This window comes from Erpetoichthys calabaricus, chromosome 17 (assembly GCF_900747795.2).
Source record: "Erpetoichthys calabaricus chromosome 17, fErpCal1.3, whole genome shotgun sequence".
In the NCBI taxonomy this organism is placed as follows: Eukaryota; Metazoa; Chordata; class Cladistia; order Polypteriformes; family Polypteridae; genus Erpetoichthys; species Erpetoichthys calabaricus.
Window position 1 is genome coordinate 13,074,221 of NC_041410.2, and position 14,042 is coordinate 13,088,262.

Genomic DNA, 14,042 nt, shown 5'->3' on the forward strand with positions numbered 1-14,042 from the left:
ATCAGCAGCTAAGCGAGTTTGTCTTTCCTTGGCGGTTTCACTTTGGTGACGGAGTCGCTTTCTTTCAGCTTCATGCTGTAGCCTCGTACTTCTTTCTTCTTCCGAATTGTTAACTTGGGGCCGCCTTGCCGGAGCTTTGAGCCTCATGCTGTAACCTCGCACTTCCGGGCTGGACACACACGCACACACACTTCCACGCATAGACGTTTATATATAAGACTAGCCACGCTACCTGTCAAAGACAGGTCATGGAATTGTTTAAAAAATATTTTTTATCTCTTGTCCTACATGTTCGGTCAGTGCCTTTCCTCGGTATGTTGTGAATGTCTCTTCACTGGTGTTCCCTCTGCGTTGAGCGCGTTCTCCTAAAGCCTGCTTCTTAGGCTCAGTCATTGCTTTTTTTATTTCTGGGCAGCTTTCTTGCCTCCTCTCCACTTTGCTGTCTTTGAAGGCGACTCTCAGCGTGCCTCCTACAACATTTCTCCCCCTTGTGTGTCTCACACTTGCACTTCCTCTTTTGTCGTGTCAATAAGCCCAAAGGACCAATCAGACCAAAACTAAACTGACCAATCAGATTGCTACAGCGGGACTGGATGCTCAGACCTTTATTATATAGCAGATAGATTACCGCATTCATTTTCATTCTAATTTCAGCATGTGTGTATTGCTCAGCAAAGTTCCTATTTTTGGTATCTATTCATCTTTGCAGTTTTTACACATAGCCAAGCACATGTTAATTGGTCTAGACCAGGGGTCCTGGAACACTATTGTGGCTGCAGGTTTTCATTCTCTTTTCTTATTTAGTGACCAGTTTTTGTTGCTAATTAACTCCTTTTTCCTTCATTTTAATTTCCGAATTTTTTAAGACTCCATCCTCTGAATTTCTTCATTTTTTTCCTTAAACGGTACCCGAACAAAAATGAGATGTGAAGTTAATGAGCCAACAAATGACCAGCTAAGTCAGGACCTCAAACTCCAACCAGTTTCTTAATTAGACTTAATTTTTGGCATACTCCTTCTCAAACCTTCTCCATGAGTATGTATAGGTTAGTTAGAGCGTATGAATCGTATATGTAAGTGTATATCTTGCTATGAAGTTTCGGTACAATGAAGCTACCTCCCGACTATTGCTAAACTCGTGCGGCGTTGTTCAGATGATGTGCAGCATCACAACGCACTACAAATAACATGTGTTTTGTGTATATTGCACACAAAGACTTGCATTTCGTTACTTGGGTTGAAAATGTTTTTTCTGCAATATTCTGCAAGTTGGTAAAATCAGTTTCAATGTTATTTTAAGCAATAATTAATTATTCATTTTGTTATATGTTTAGTTTGTCAGAATCACAAAGCAGAAAAGCATCCATCCATCCATCCATTTTCCAACCTGCTGAATCCGAACACAGGGTCTCAGGGGTCTGCTGGAGCCAATCCCAGCCAACACAGGGCACAAGGCAGGAACCAATCCTGGGCAGGGTGCCAACCCACCGCAGGACACACACAAACACACCCACACACCAAGCACACACTAGGGCCAATTTAGAATTGCCAATCCACCTAACCTGCATGTCTTTGGACTGTGGGAGGAAACCGGAGCGCCCGGAGGAAACCCATGCTGACACGGGGAGAACATGCAAACTCCACGCAGGGAGGACCCGGGAAGCGAACCCAGGTCTCCTAACTGCGAGGCAGCAAGCGCTACCACTGCGCCACCGTGCCGCCCTGCAAAAAAGCAATTTATCTCAAAAAGCAAAGTTAAACATTACGCACATGTACTATTATTGTAGTCTATTAATGTTGTTTGCTTCATTAAGAGTATGTTTTTGTTTTTCTTCATTTTATACATGTATCACATTCCTTTTCTATCCTTTTTAATATTCTCTCTGAAAATGAAGATTCTCCTAACAAAGTAGATTCTCAGAATGTATGTACTTCATTACACAAAGTATTACTGTATATCTATATAAATAAAATCATAAGTCTTTTGTTTGTTCGCATGTGCCTTAAGAAATAAGCTATTTGTCATATGGTGGAGAAGGGTTATAACTGGAAGGGGGGAGGCAAAAAACTAGTACTGACGCAGGGACTACAATTCCCATCAGACAGCAGAAGTGCACTCTGGCTGATGGAGGACGTCGTCATCAGCACACACAAAGTTTTTCTTCCAGCCAAAGCGTGGTCTCAAAGACCGCAAGCGCTTACAATAAGGATAAGTGTCTGTGTGTCAGTCTATGTGTCCGTTCAGTTGCTATATTCCTGTTATAAAAAAAGATGGTGCATCACAAACATCTGCAACAGATGGTGCTTCGCAAACGTTAACACTGCTTTTACTCATACTTAGATTTCAACCCGTTTTAGATGGATACACACATACATACACTACACATTTTATATATGCATGCCTGACAGACAACTTGCAATTCCACCCCAAACCACAGGTTGGGGCCTAACTTTAAATGCTTCTCCTCTCTTTTCTTCTCTGCTGATCTGGAAACCAACAAATTAAGGGCAAACAACATCACTTCTGGTTCTGGGGCTCCTGGACCTAATTATTCCACCTCACTACCTTCATAACTAGCAACCAGCACCTCTGCCATCTTTCACCAGCCTAATGTTACACTCACAGAAAGACGTTCCTCAAGTTACAAGTTAATTGTGATTGTTATTGTGTGGCACAATATATGGGGTTCATCTGAGGGTGCCCTTACCCTTTATGTGTGTTCATGTTTCCTTCTAATATACACATACACACACACACACATATATTACATTCTCAAATTCATTTAATCTAAGTCAGGGAGACAGTGGGCTGAAGTCTATCCCACTGGGCATAAGGCACCAAACAGCCCTGCTTGGGCTGCCACTTCATTGCAATGCCCACTAATACCCACTCCCACGCTCACACCCATTCAAGCTCAATTTATTTATATATGTAACGAGTTGCAATTTTGATGTCACTCTACACAATACCCTTTCAAAATGTATCGTTTGATACATAAGTATTAATGTCGGCTCACTTTTATATCGGACAGCTCCTTCATCTAACATATTCCTGGATCTAAAAGTCCTCAAAAACAGCTGTAAGAAAGAGACACTTTATTATGAGACGAGATATACAGTAAGCCTGTAGCTACCCTGCCACCGAACAAACCTCCGTTCAGCTCCCTGTGGCCTCTAACTGCGTCCTCTTCAAGCGACAAGCTGTTTACATGGGGGGGTTGAAGGTGTCACAAGAGTGTCTGCCATTCATAATGCAAGGAGTCCAAGGCGGCCATCAAAAAGGCTCACATCCAGCAGGTTAACTTTTCAGTCCTGCAGGCGGACGTGGGGGTGGATGCTTTCACCAACTGCGCTGTTAACACTCCGATGGTCGCTGTGTGCTGCCAAGTGATTGTGGAGCCAGTAGCCTGTTGTGGTCAGAGACAGCTTGATGGATGGCGCATACACGGCATTTCATTTTTAAGAATGGCAGAAGTTCACTATTGGATTGTTAAAATGCTAATCGCACTTAGTTAACAATAGTTACTGCAACAACAAAAAAAAGAGGAAGAGAGCAAACAGGAGTAATGTAATATGTGCAGTTCACATGTAATCTCCGGGGTTATTTAAACATTTACTTTTTGAATTGTGTTGTGTGCGAACAATGATGCTGCTTGAACACTTCATTCGCCTCAATAACCCATGCAAAAAAAAGATCTCATTTAGAAGTCCTGCGTTGCACAAAATCTGATATGAAGTCGAATTGTCAGGCATTGAGAGGTGGGCGTGGGGGTCAAACTGTATTTATGTAAGCGAGGTAAACTGATAAGAGTCAAACACAAACACCTCTTAAGCTAAGACGGAGATCGCCTTACTTGAGAGGTGTGAGAAGACGGCAGTCATTTTTATGTACGATCTTTAACAAGTGGAACACTTCTGTTAATTAAGAAATGAATCCCAATGAAAGCAGGTCACTTATTATTTTTTCTTTTTTCAGTTTTGATATATCACATTTATAAACGGCGTAGACTAAAATCCTAACATGTGAACCCTAACGGACCTTTAAATTGTGTTTGTAATAAGCTTGTCTATGTTTAACCCTGCCTAATGATTTTAATAAACGGTGGATTGATGCTTCATTAAAAAAAGAGTTCATTTTTAAAGTATTACTTAATTAGGTTAATTTTCGGGTAGTAGAATAGTAATGGTAATAATAATTTAACAGTATAGGCGAACTAACATATTTAAATGCCTTGACGTCGCCTACTTAACAAGAATTTCCAAGCAAGATATAGAAACTTGGTTTAACTGGCCAGTGATTTGGGTTTGTATTTGTGGATTTATGACACCCTGACAGAATTCAAAGCTTGGTGAATGGTAACCCAAAACAGGCAGGCTGCCATTTAGGGTTAGGGTTATGATATGATCCTAGAGCAGTGTTTCTCAACCTCGGTCCTGGGGACCCCCTGTGGCTGCAGATTTTTGTTCCAACCAGATTCCTAATCAGTGACAACACCTGATAGCACTGATCTCATTTAATTAGCTGCTATTATTTTTCTTTTATCCTACATTCAGAAAAGCACATGATTTTTACATTTATAAGACATTTAGAAATATTTCTGCTTTTGCTATAGATTTAAATGCTTAATTCTCTTTTGTTGATTTCATCATATTTTGCCCTTTCTCTGTGCAGTTTTTCCTCTTTGTTGTATCTTATTAATGAGAATTAAAAATGAGCAGAGCAGACACGCTAGCAAACAACACTGAATAAGCAAAGGCTGCAACTACTTTAGCATCAGATCCACTAATTAGTAAATAATGGATTAATTAAACAATAAGAACACCTAGAAAAGTAAAATGAAAATCAAGATGAAAATATTGTTAAAAAGAATATAACTTCTTGGTACATTTTAATATATACAGTATATATATATATATATATATATTTTTTTTTTCTTTTTAACCAAACTTAGTTTTCTAATTTCTATATTGTTCCCAAAACGTAGAACTTGGGAAATAACAGCTCACTTAATTAGCCCAGGAGTCCAATTAAAAACAGAAGCTGGTTGGAACAAAAACCTGCAGCCACAGTGGGTCTCCAGGACCGAGGTTGAGAAACACTGTGCTAGAGGCTGGTCTGCCCCTTTAAAAAAAAATAACTTCCAAGACTATCGTGCAGGGTGAAGCTGATCCTCTCCATCACGTGTTCTCCCTGCAGCTTACTTTTCAAAACTACTTCAGGGACGCGGATTTGCTAAGAGCATCGTCAGAATGTCACCTGGTTATTCTTCGAAAAAAAAAAAAAGAAGGGATTTTCACACTTTCCTAAAAAAATAAAATAAAATAAACTAAAGCCAGCGGAGATGCCATTGTCTGAAATATCTGCCAGAGCAGCACAATCTGGCCGTCATTCAATCACCAAACTCAATTACGCAGCACTTACATTTTTTGAACCTGAATAAAAGCACCCACAGTGACAGAATGAAATGGGAAGAATGAGAAAGGGAAGGGATTACAAAAATAGAGTAATTAAAAAAGAGAGAGAGAGAGAGAGAGAGAGACAATACGCACTGTGCGTATTCTACAAATGCTTTAAATACATTAAAAAGTCTTTTTACTACACGTGTTAAGTGCAAGCTGGAAGCTTACTGACTGGCATCAGAGCTTCTTCAGTTCATTTCAGATTCACAGGAGAGATGTAAGCGCAGCCAGAGTGACACGAGGTAACGGAGAAGCACCCAACGCCTTCATTCGGCCGGCCATTGTGTGCTCTGGGGGTCGCCTCGCAGCCTTAGTACTTTGGTTTTCTAGCCATCCGAAAACATTTTCTGCCCTTTTGTTTAAGTCAGAATTGCATTCAAAGGGAAAATACACAACGAATGCCCTTTAAGGACACTTGATAATGTCTGACAAAATCAGGCAGGAACTCCCTTCTTAGACTGAACTCCTTTTATTCAGTTTTGCTGAAGTATTTTCATATTTTTGGGCCTTTTTTTTTTTTTTAAGTTTGCAGTCACAGTGTTTTAAAACAAAAGAGACTTTTCCATCACTAGTGACCTACTGGGCCAAACTTGTGTTGGCACCGTTCAGTAAAAAAATAGTTTGAAAGGAACTCTGTAAGTTTCATTAGATGGAATAGAGCACAAAACAGTTATTTAATTAAATAAGTAATAATAAAAATAAATAAATCATGGCATACACAACATAATAATAGCAATTCTGGTAAGATCTTGTGCAAACAAATGGATTTAGAGACCTGAATAATTAAGAAATGAGAATTATAGCTTACTGTGGTGGGCTGGCGCCCTGCCCGGGGTTTGTTTCCTGCCTTGTGCCCTATGTTAGTTGGAATTGGCTTCAGCAGACCCCCGTGACCCTGTAGTTAGGATATAGCGGGTTGGATAATGGATGGATGGACGGATGGATGGATGGAATTATAGCTTACAATACTCTGCTTTGTTCTGCTTTAATGATTTGGTAAAACTTTACACAGCACCTGTCATCATATTTTAATGAACGTTACGTATTGGATAAAGTACTGTACTGTATATACACAGATATACATTTAAATATATATGTGAAACACTTACTATGCAATGTGTGTAATGTAAGTACATTCTAATATGCTGCACGTAATGTACAGTACATGCACTATGTTTAGACGTAATGTACATTAACAAATATGCAGATTAGGTTAGATTAATTAGATAAACTTTATTACTCCAAAGGGGAAATTCAGAGGTTCTGTTTATGTAAAATACCAAATTCTAATGAACTTTCCCAAATCAGACAATTTAATATATGATGCATGTATTACACTTCTATCACATGTCCAGTACCTTATGTACATTTTGTGGTGTGTAACATACTGTAATCTAACAGGCTCTCCCGATATGTTAATAATTACTGCCAAATTAAAAGTGATGATTTTTGAGAGAAATTCTGCACATATACTGTTTATGAAATAAAGGAATTAACAAATATGCAGTTTATGTTAAATACCTGATGCTGATGGACATTGCCAAATGTGCCCTACACTCTTCAAAATGCTGGTTCTTTAATGGCACTAAATGGTTTTTTACTATGTTGGGTGGTTCTTCGTGTCTTTACTGCATGACCGAGCACCATTTCATTCTGGGAATTAGGCTTCTCTGCATATGAAGTTGGTTCTTTGTGCTTTGAAAAACTTCCTAATGTGTAGAAAAAACAATCTTTAATGTATGGTGGGCCACAGGATACTAACAGATCAAGAAAAACTTAGCTTGTGCTATTATATATATTTATATGTGTAAGTTGAGAGTCTTTGAAAAATCAAGACCCATTGGTATTTCACAAATCTGTCACCATCTATTCATGATTATTTACTGTATGGTACAGATCTAAATAAATAAAGGGTTCTTTCTGGAACCTTCATGTAGGTGGATATTTTGGGAACCAAAAATGGTTCATCCATTGCATTGCCCTAAAGAACCACTCTGGCACCTTCATTTTTAAGAGCATATATGTTTATATATATATATATATATATATATATATATATATATATATATGTTTGTGTGTAGTCAATATATAGTAAATCTACTATATAATATATACTTACAGCTCATATATCTGATACACGTTTTGTGGTGTGTAAAATACTCTTTTTAACAGGCTCTACCAATATTTTAATAATTACTGCCAGGCTGAAAGCACCGATTTTTAATTCACATTCTGCGCATATATACGAAATAAAGACATTAACAAATAAGCAGTTGAGGAAAAACACCATGTGCTAACAGACTATGCCAAACGTGCCTTATATGTAACATACTTCTGGACTCATATCCAGTGTCTGCATAATAAAGTCGCCCATGTCAATTAACAGTTAAAATTGTATATATGGACACACTTTTTCCATCTATGCACTTTTAAGAGTTACAGTAATGTTATGAGGGAATTTAACACTGGTGATTTGGCTCTCTGACATATGTTTTATTGTATACAATACACTGTATCTAATAAGCTTTACACACATATATATATATATATGCCCAATATTTCATAAGCAATGTGTGTAATATTTGTATATGCTAATATTTTGTGCTGTGAATGTGCAGCACATGTAATAAACACACACTTTATGTAAAACCCCATATGCTAATGGCCATTGCCAAATGTGCACTATAAGCAATATTCTTTTATACTTGCACCTTGTAGCTGATTTATGGTGCGTAATACACTACAATGTAATATGCTGCCCCTAAATGCTAATAATGACTGCCAAGTTAAAAGTGCTGATTTCTAAGAGAAATTCTACACCCGCCCTCTCCATATGTGGCATCTTTGTTCTGAAAAATGTGTTACTTTAACAACTTGTTTAGCTGACTGTGATTATGAGAATGCTGCTCACCGCCACCAACTAGGAGATGATTTCATGCTCATGTGCTTGCTCTCTTATTTGAACGCTGAAAGACCTGAGATCTGACTTATTTTAAGAGGTGGAGAAGTTAAAGATGACCGACGCTCCACATTCAGTGCTGGTTTATCTCAATTCCTCCTTTCGCGTTAATACGTTTCCGCGGAAAAGGGACGTTCATGCCTGCTTGTGGGCAGGTTGGAAATGAATGAAGAATTTCCACATGCTTCAGCACATGCCTGCGTTGTAAAACCGCCCACTGATCAGAGATCAGCCTTTATTACTCCTCACAATACACGCACGCACACGCACACACACACACACACACGGCGGCTCCCGCGTTGTACAAACACATCTGGAAGTTTTGCATTAAAGTAATCAACGACACAGCGGCGCGACATATCAACAGAAGAGAAAAGGGCACAAGAGCGCAAAGGACGAGTCGAAACCCCATTACTAGGGGCAGAGAGTTTAAATCACTTTAACAATATTAGGCAAGCAAACTGAGCTTGAGTCATAACAGCGAAGCGTGTGAAGCAGGTGCGATGCCGAGTCATCTTTACAGCTTGTTACGTAGAGCCGAACCCTGCAATTTGTAGGAACCTGTTTTAGGATTTTTGTGTGTATAATACAAATATATATATATATATATATATATAATGAGAGAGGGAGCGAGGGAGAATGTAGATGTAAATATGTGTGTAGCAGATTTGCATTGTTATTCTGATTATTGCATTATTATTATTGTATTAGTATTCCTATCGTATTACAATTAGGATCATTATAATAACTATACAAACTGCACTGCATTTCGCGCTCCTTTTCCCTGCTTGCTTGCGTGCTTGCAGGTGCTTTGGGACTTTCGACATTGTTTACTGTTCCATTTAGAGATTAATGTTAAAGCTCTCAGCTCCCCAAATTTGGCAGGATCGCAAGTAAGAGTAAATGTGGACCCGTTAATCTGTTACAGTAAAAGGATGATGACAACAGCCCAAAGTACGGCGGCATATGCTCACGCACGTAAACGAGCTTCCCGAAAGGCAGCGCTGAAACGCGGCGATGCAGCTGCGGCGTGCGGCGGCTGTGAACACTGCTGTATTGTTGACATCTTTCTCGATGTGTCGATTCAATTGTGAACTCGGGATCCGCACAGCTGAATGTAAAAAATAATGAAATCAGTTCCATAGCTGTCATGGGCATTAGATACTCATTTAAAGGAATCGCAAAAGGATGTTTAGTTACGACGATGACGAAAGAAAAACTGGTCACTAAATTCGGAAGTGAGGAAAAAACATGACGCACCATAAACATTGTATTCTAATGATCAGTAAAATAAACTTGCGAATATTTATTTTTTTCAAATTGACCCCGTACGTAAGCTGGCCAGAGTTTGTGAAGTACATTGAATTTCATTTTGAAGATAACACGATACCTCTATGATTTTACAAATGAGTGCTGCAATTCTGATTCGCGATGCCACCCCTCACAGATTTAAAGCAGCACCTAAATATCCAACATTCTCTCCAAAAAAATTGAGAAATCACCATACTATCATCCGTTATTTAAAATGTTACGTTTAATGGCCGGAATAAAATAATAATAATAATAATAATAATAACCCTTGCTAAAGCAAACCTGACCTCCGCGGTATATTCCCGTAAAGACTGGCAAGACGGGCAGTTAAATAGTCTTAAAAGTAAACCACAGCAAAAAGAACATAAAGGGTTTATCCTCTCGGCAAACTCGCCCTTACATTTAACCTACCTGTAACTTCACCATACAGAGGAGACTGTATCTTTCAGTAATTCCAAAAAAAAAATAATGTATATCCAGTAATATAAATCAGCCTTTTTGATTTCATCCAGTGAAATGTACAAAAAAAGAAAAACTTTCAAACGATGAAGCACGAGCGGTCCGCTCCCATTTGTTCGCTCGTGTTCAGCCAGATGATAAAAGATTGTTTTCCCACCGGTTTGCCAGTCCAAAGTGATGTCCACAAGGCCCAGTTGTGAGGTTTCTGATCTTCAAAGCTCCAAAATGATCAAATGGGACTACGTTCATCCCCCCCAAACCCCCTCCCTTCTTTATCACCTTCCCGCCCCCCACACCATTAACTTTACAAAAACCTCAACAAAGTGCGATGCACCCTGCAGTGTGAAAAGCTCGCCAAGGCAACACACAGACACGAATAATGCCAAAAAGCGGATCGGCAGGAGGAGAAGGGGGCACTTCATTAAAGAATACGTAAACTTCCATGGTCCATGGAAAAAGTGATGCGAAACTATAACCAAAATACGTGCATCGGTGCTGTGCATAAATAAAAATAGCACGTCGGGTGCTATTTTTGTACTTCATCTGATAATTCAACAGAAAAGCGCTTTGCGCTGCCTGCAAGGCAGCCTAACAACATACATAACTGGAGCAATCAGGTAACAAGACACAGCGACGAGTAGCAAAAAAAAAATGAAATGCAACTCACCTCATCTGTACCAAATATAAATATCCTAATGTTTAGCACCACTCTTGATATCTCACGTCTGGCAACTTTCTTGCACTGAGGCACACATCAGAGGAGAAAAACAAAACTGAAGCACGGCCAATGGTGTAATTCGATCCATTTCGAGTCAATCCATCAAGCTTGCAGTCGGACTGCCTACCAATAAGCCGAGCTCTGCCCGGGGTCCCTCCCCCTACTCGCGTTGCTCTAGTCGCTCTGGTCTGCTCGATCCTAGATAGAGATTTTTTTTTGGCTTCTTTCCTTAGACTGCTTTTTGCAGCTGAGGGGGGCCCCTGTTCCCGGTGAGTCTGTCCTCCTCCTCCTCCTCACCCAACATACAACCATCCCCCATCTCAAATAAGCCTGCCGTAAAATCTTTAACAGATTTGTTTTCAGTGGAGATGATGTGAAGCGGCCACAAAGCAGTCACCACCCCCCCCCCCCCCCCCCCTCCTTCCCCACCCCCCCCCCCCCCCCTCCTTCCCCACCCCTCTCTCTCTCTCTCCCTCTCTCATAATTGTTCGGAACTGCGATCTCGCTTTAAACCCTCAGCTCCTGCCGAACACGTGAAATTCTCCGCTCCTCTGATTCTTTAATAGAAAACTGCAATGCAGCGCTAGCTCTACTAGTCTTTCTTTCTTTCTTTCCCTTTCTTTTTCTCATTCTTTCTTTTGATTCTTTCTTTCTTTACAGCTAGAGGGAGACGTTAGAACAAGAAAGTCACCAACATTTATCACCATGTCCTCCCAAGATTGCGTGCAATCCGTGGAACTGTTTGAAATCGCGTATCACATTTAGACTTCACGCAAGCATAACCAACACAAAAGGCAACAGCTAAGGCAGAGAATAATAACGTTTATGCATAACAGATATGGCATTGAGTGTATTTCTTTTTTTACTTTGCTATAGTAATTTATTTGTTAGTCGTCCGATGGAGTTCTTACTGTTGCGTGAATTTAAATAACTGTTATTACTATCACATCTAAAACACATCTGGGAAAAAGACTGCCTATGAAAAATAAGTTTATGCATAAACGTCACACACATGTATGCATATGCAAAGTTAGGTTAATGGGGCGGAGCCTATCTGGCAAGACAATAACTTACATTTTCACATTTATTTGCTTAGTAATCAAATTTATCCAAAGCAGCTTTCAAAAGAGGTCAACATAATCGAGTAAACGTCAGCTTGGGGACTGTCTGGGAACAAGTGTGAGATCATCAGAAGTGAAGAGCTCAGAACAAATTACAAATGAGTTACAATTTCTAGGTTACAAGAACCTAATCTAAGTAGGTCAGAAAGTCTCAGAACAAGAGAGCCTTCAAACGCTCCTTCAACACACTGAGGGAGTCAACAGTTGGAATGGAGGTGGGCAGCTCTTTGAATTGAGTGACAGTCCGCCACTTGGTCATACACACCCACAGTCACACTGGAAGTGCTAAATTAGCCCTATTATGACTGAATAATCTGAGTGTGTCCTACCATGGATTGTGCACTCCAGTGCCCACTCACAAAAGCACACACTCTCAAGGGGCCACTTTAGATTCATCGATTAACCTGTCCTGGTAATAGTGGGTCCATGGCAGGAATCAATCTTGAATCCAGTGAATATACCCACACTGGGCCAGTTTAGAGTTTCTAGTCAAAGTAACACACATGCAGGAAACATGAAAGGAAAACCCATGTATAGATGGCAGGGGCACAGAAACTGCACACAGCCAGCTACCAGAATGGGGACTACAGTGCCCTTGGACTGCAAAAGGTCACATCAGAAAATAAATAGATACGCATACAGTAAAAAATGAAATATATAAATATATATATATATATATATATACTGTAATACTATAGATAGATAGGTAGGTAGATAGATATGTAAAAACTTGTGCATCGCTTTATTGACTGCTGGCTCTGTGGCTATGTTCTTAAGTCAGTAGCTGATGAATGTGGCCCCCAGCTGCAAGAGCAATCCATGAAATTCTGTCCGGCAAAATGCATATTGCTGTTTGTATTGTTCATCTGAACCAGTTACACCCAGGAGAAAGGTTACTTACTCTTGTAAAACTCCTCTTATCTTCAGCAGAAATTGTATTGTAATGTGTACATACTGTATATGATCTAATCATGCAAAGACAGATCACTTCCTTATAATTGTAGGGAATATGTGAACAGAAATGCAGTGGTACTCCACGGGTCAGGCATGACACTGACTACTTGTGTGACACTTTTTTTTTTTCCCCCTTCCATATACTCAGCTTTCAATCAACAGAGGTGACGCTGGAAAAATCATCCACCTACTAACCCTGTGTATAAAGCTATTTTATAGTTTTTAAAACTTTGTTTTCTAGATCTGTCTCTGTGTGCGTGTGTGTGTGTGTGTGTGTGTATATATATATATACTGTATATGGAAGTGAAGGTCTGTGATACGGTTTGCATATTAGCAGCTGGAGATCCACAAAGGGAGAAAACTGAATCACATATCATAAAGTAGTGCCAGAGAACTGGCTGAATCTTGGCTATCAGACAAAAACGCCATTAACAGACAATTGGACATAAACCCAGCATATGCAGACTTAAGTAGAACATGTTCATAATAAATAAAATGTTATGACCTGCACCTCCCCCCTCCCCAACGAATTGTGCTATATATTGCCTTTGATTCTTGTTAAGTCTAAGCATTATCCTCCAATGAAGGCTCCTGGTAGGGGCTGAAAGCTCAGGAATAAAAACTTCTTTATGATACGTGATTCATTTTTCTCCCTTTGTGGATCTCCAGCTGCTAATATATATATTATATATATATATATATATATATATATATATATAAATATATAGTTACACACAGAGACAATTATTTTATATACGTAAAATATAAAGCATGCAGTTACTCTGTCAATGAAAGAAAAATTAGGTTACTGATCACTAAATTTGGAATTGAGAAAAAAGGAGAAGCACCATGAACAGTGTGTGCTAATGATCAGTAAAAATAACAAACAAAAAAAAGTGTGAATTAAAAATAATTTGTTTTTTCCCAGAGGAGAAGCTGAGAAATTTATTTTGTCAAAAGCTGTATGTTTAAAAAATATATTTTGTATACAGATAATTCTTAGAATTTTCTCTCTCTCTATATATATGTATACAGAATATATGTATACACACAAACAAC

At 39.2% G+C, this 14,042-nt stretch overlaps 1 protein-coding gene across 8 annotated transcripts in view; it reads right to left on the bottom strand.

Moving 5' to 3' along the window:
- sema6dl (sema domain, transmembrane domain (TM), and cytoplasmic domain, (semaphorin) 6D, like) overlaps positions 1–14,042 on the bottom strand; it is a 480,425-nt gene that overhangs the window by 56,849 nt on the left and 409,534 nt on the right. The window contains exon 1 of one of the 8 annotated variants that reach the window (XM_028823779.2): positions 10,857–11,312. The exons of 6 other annotated variants lie outside the window; for them this stretch is intronic. The gene's annotated coding sequence lies outside the window, so the exon portion shown is untranslated. Of the gene's footprint in view, positions 1–10,141; positions 10,458–10,856; positions 11,313–14,042 lie in introns of those variants that run through there. One more of the 8 variants, XM_028823780.2, reaches the window with a different exon arrangement.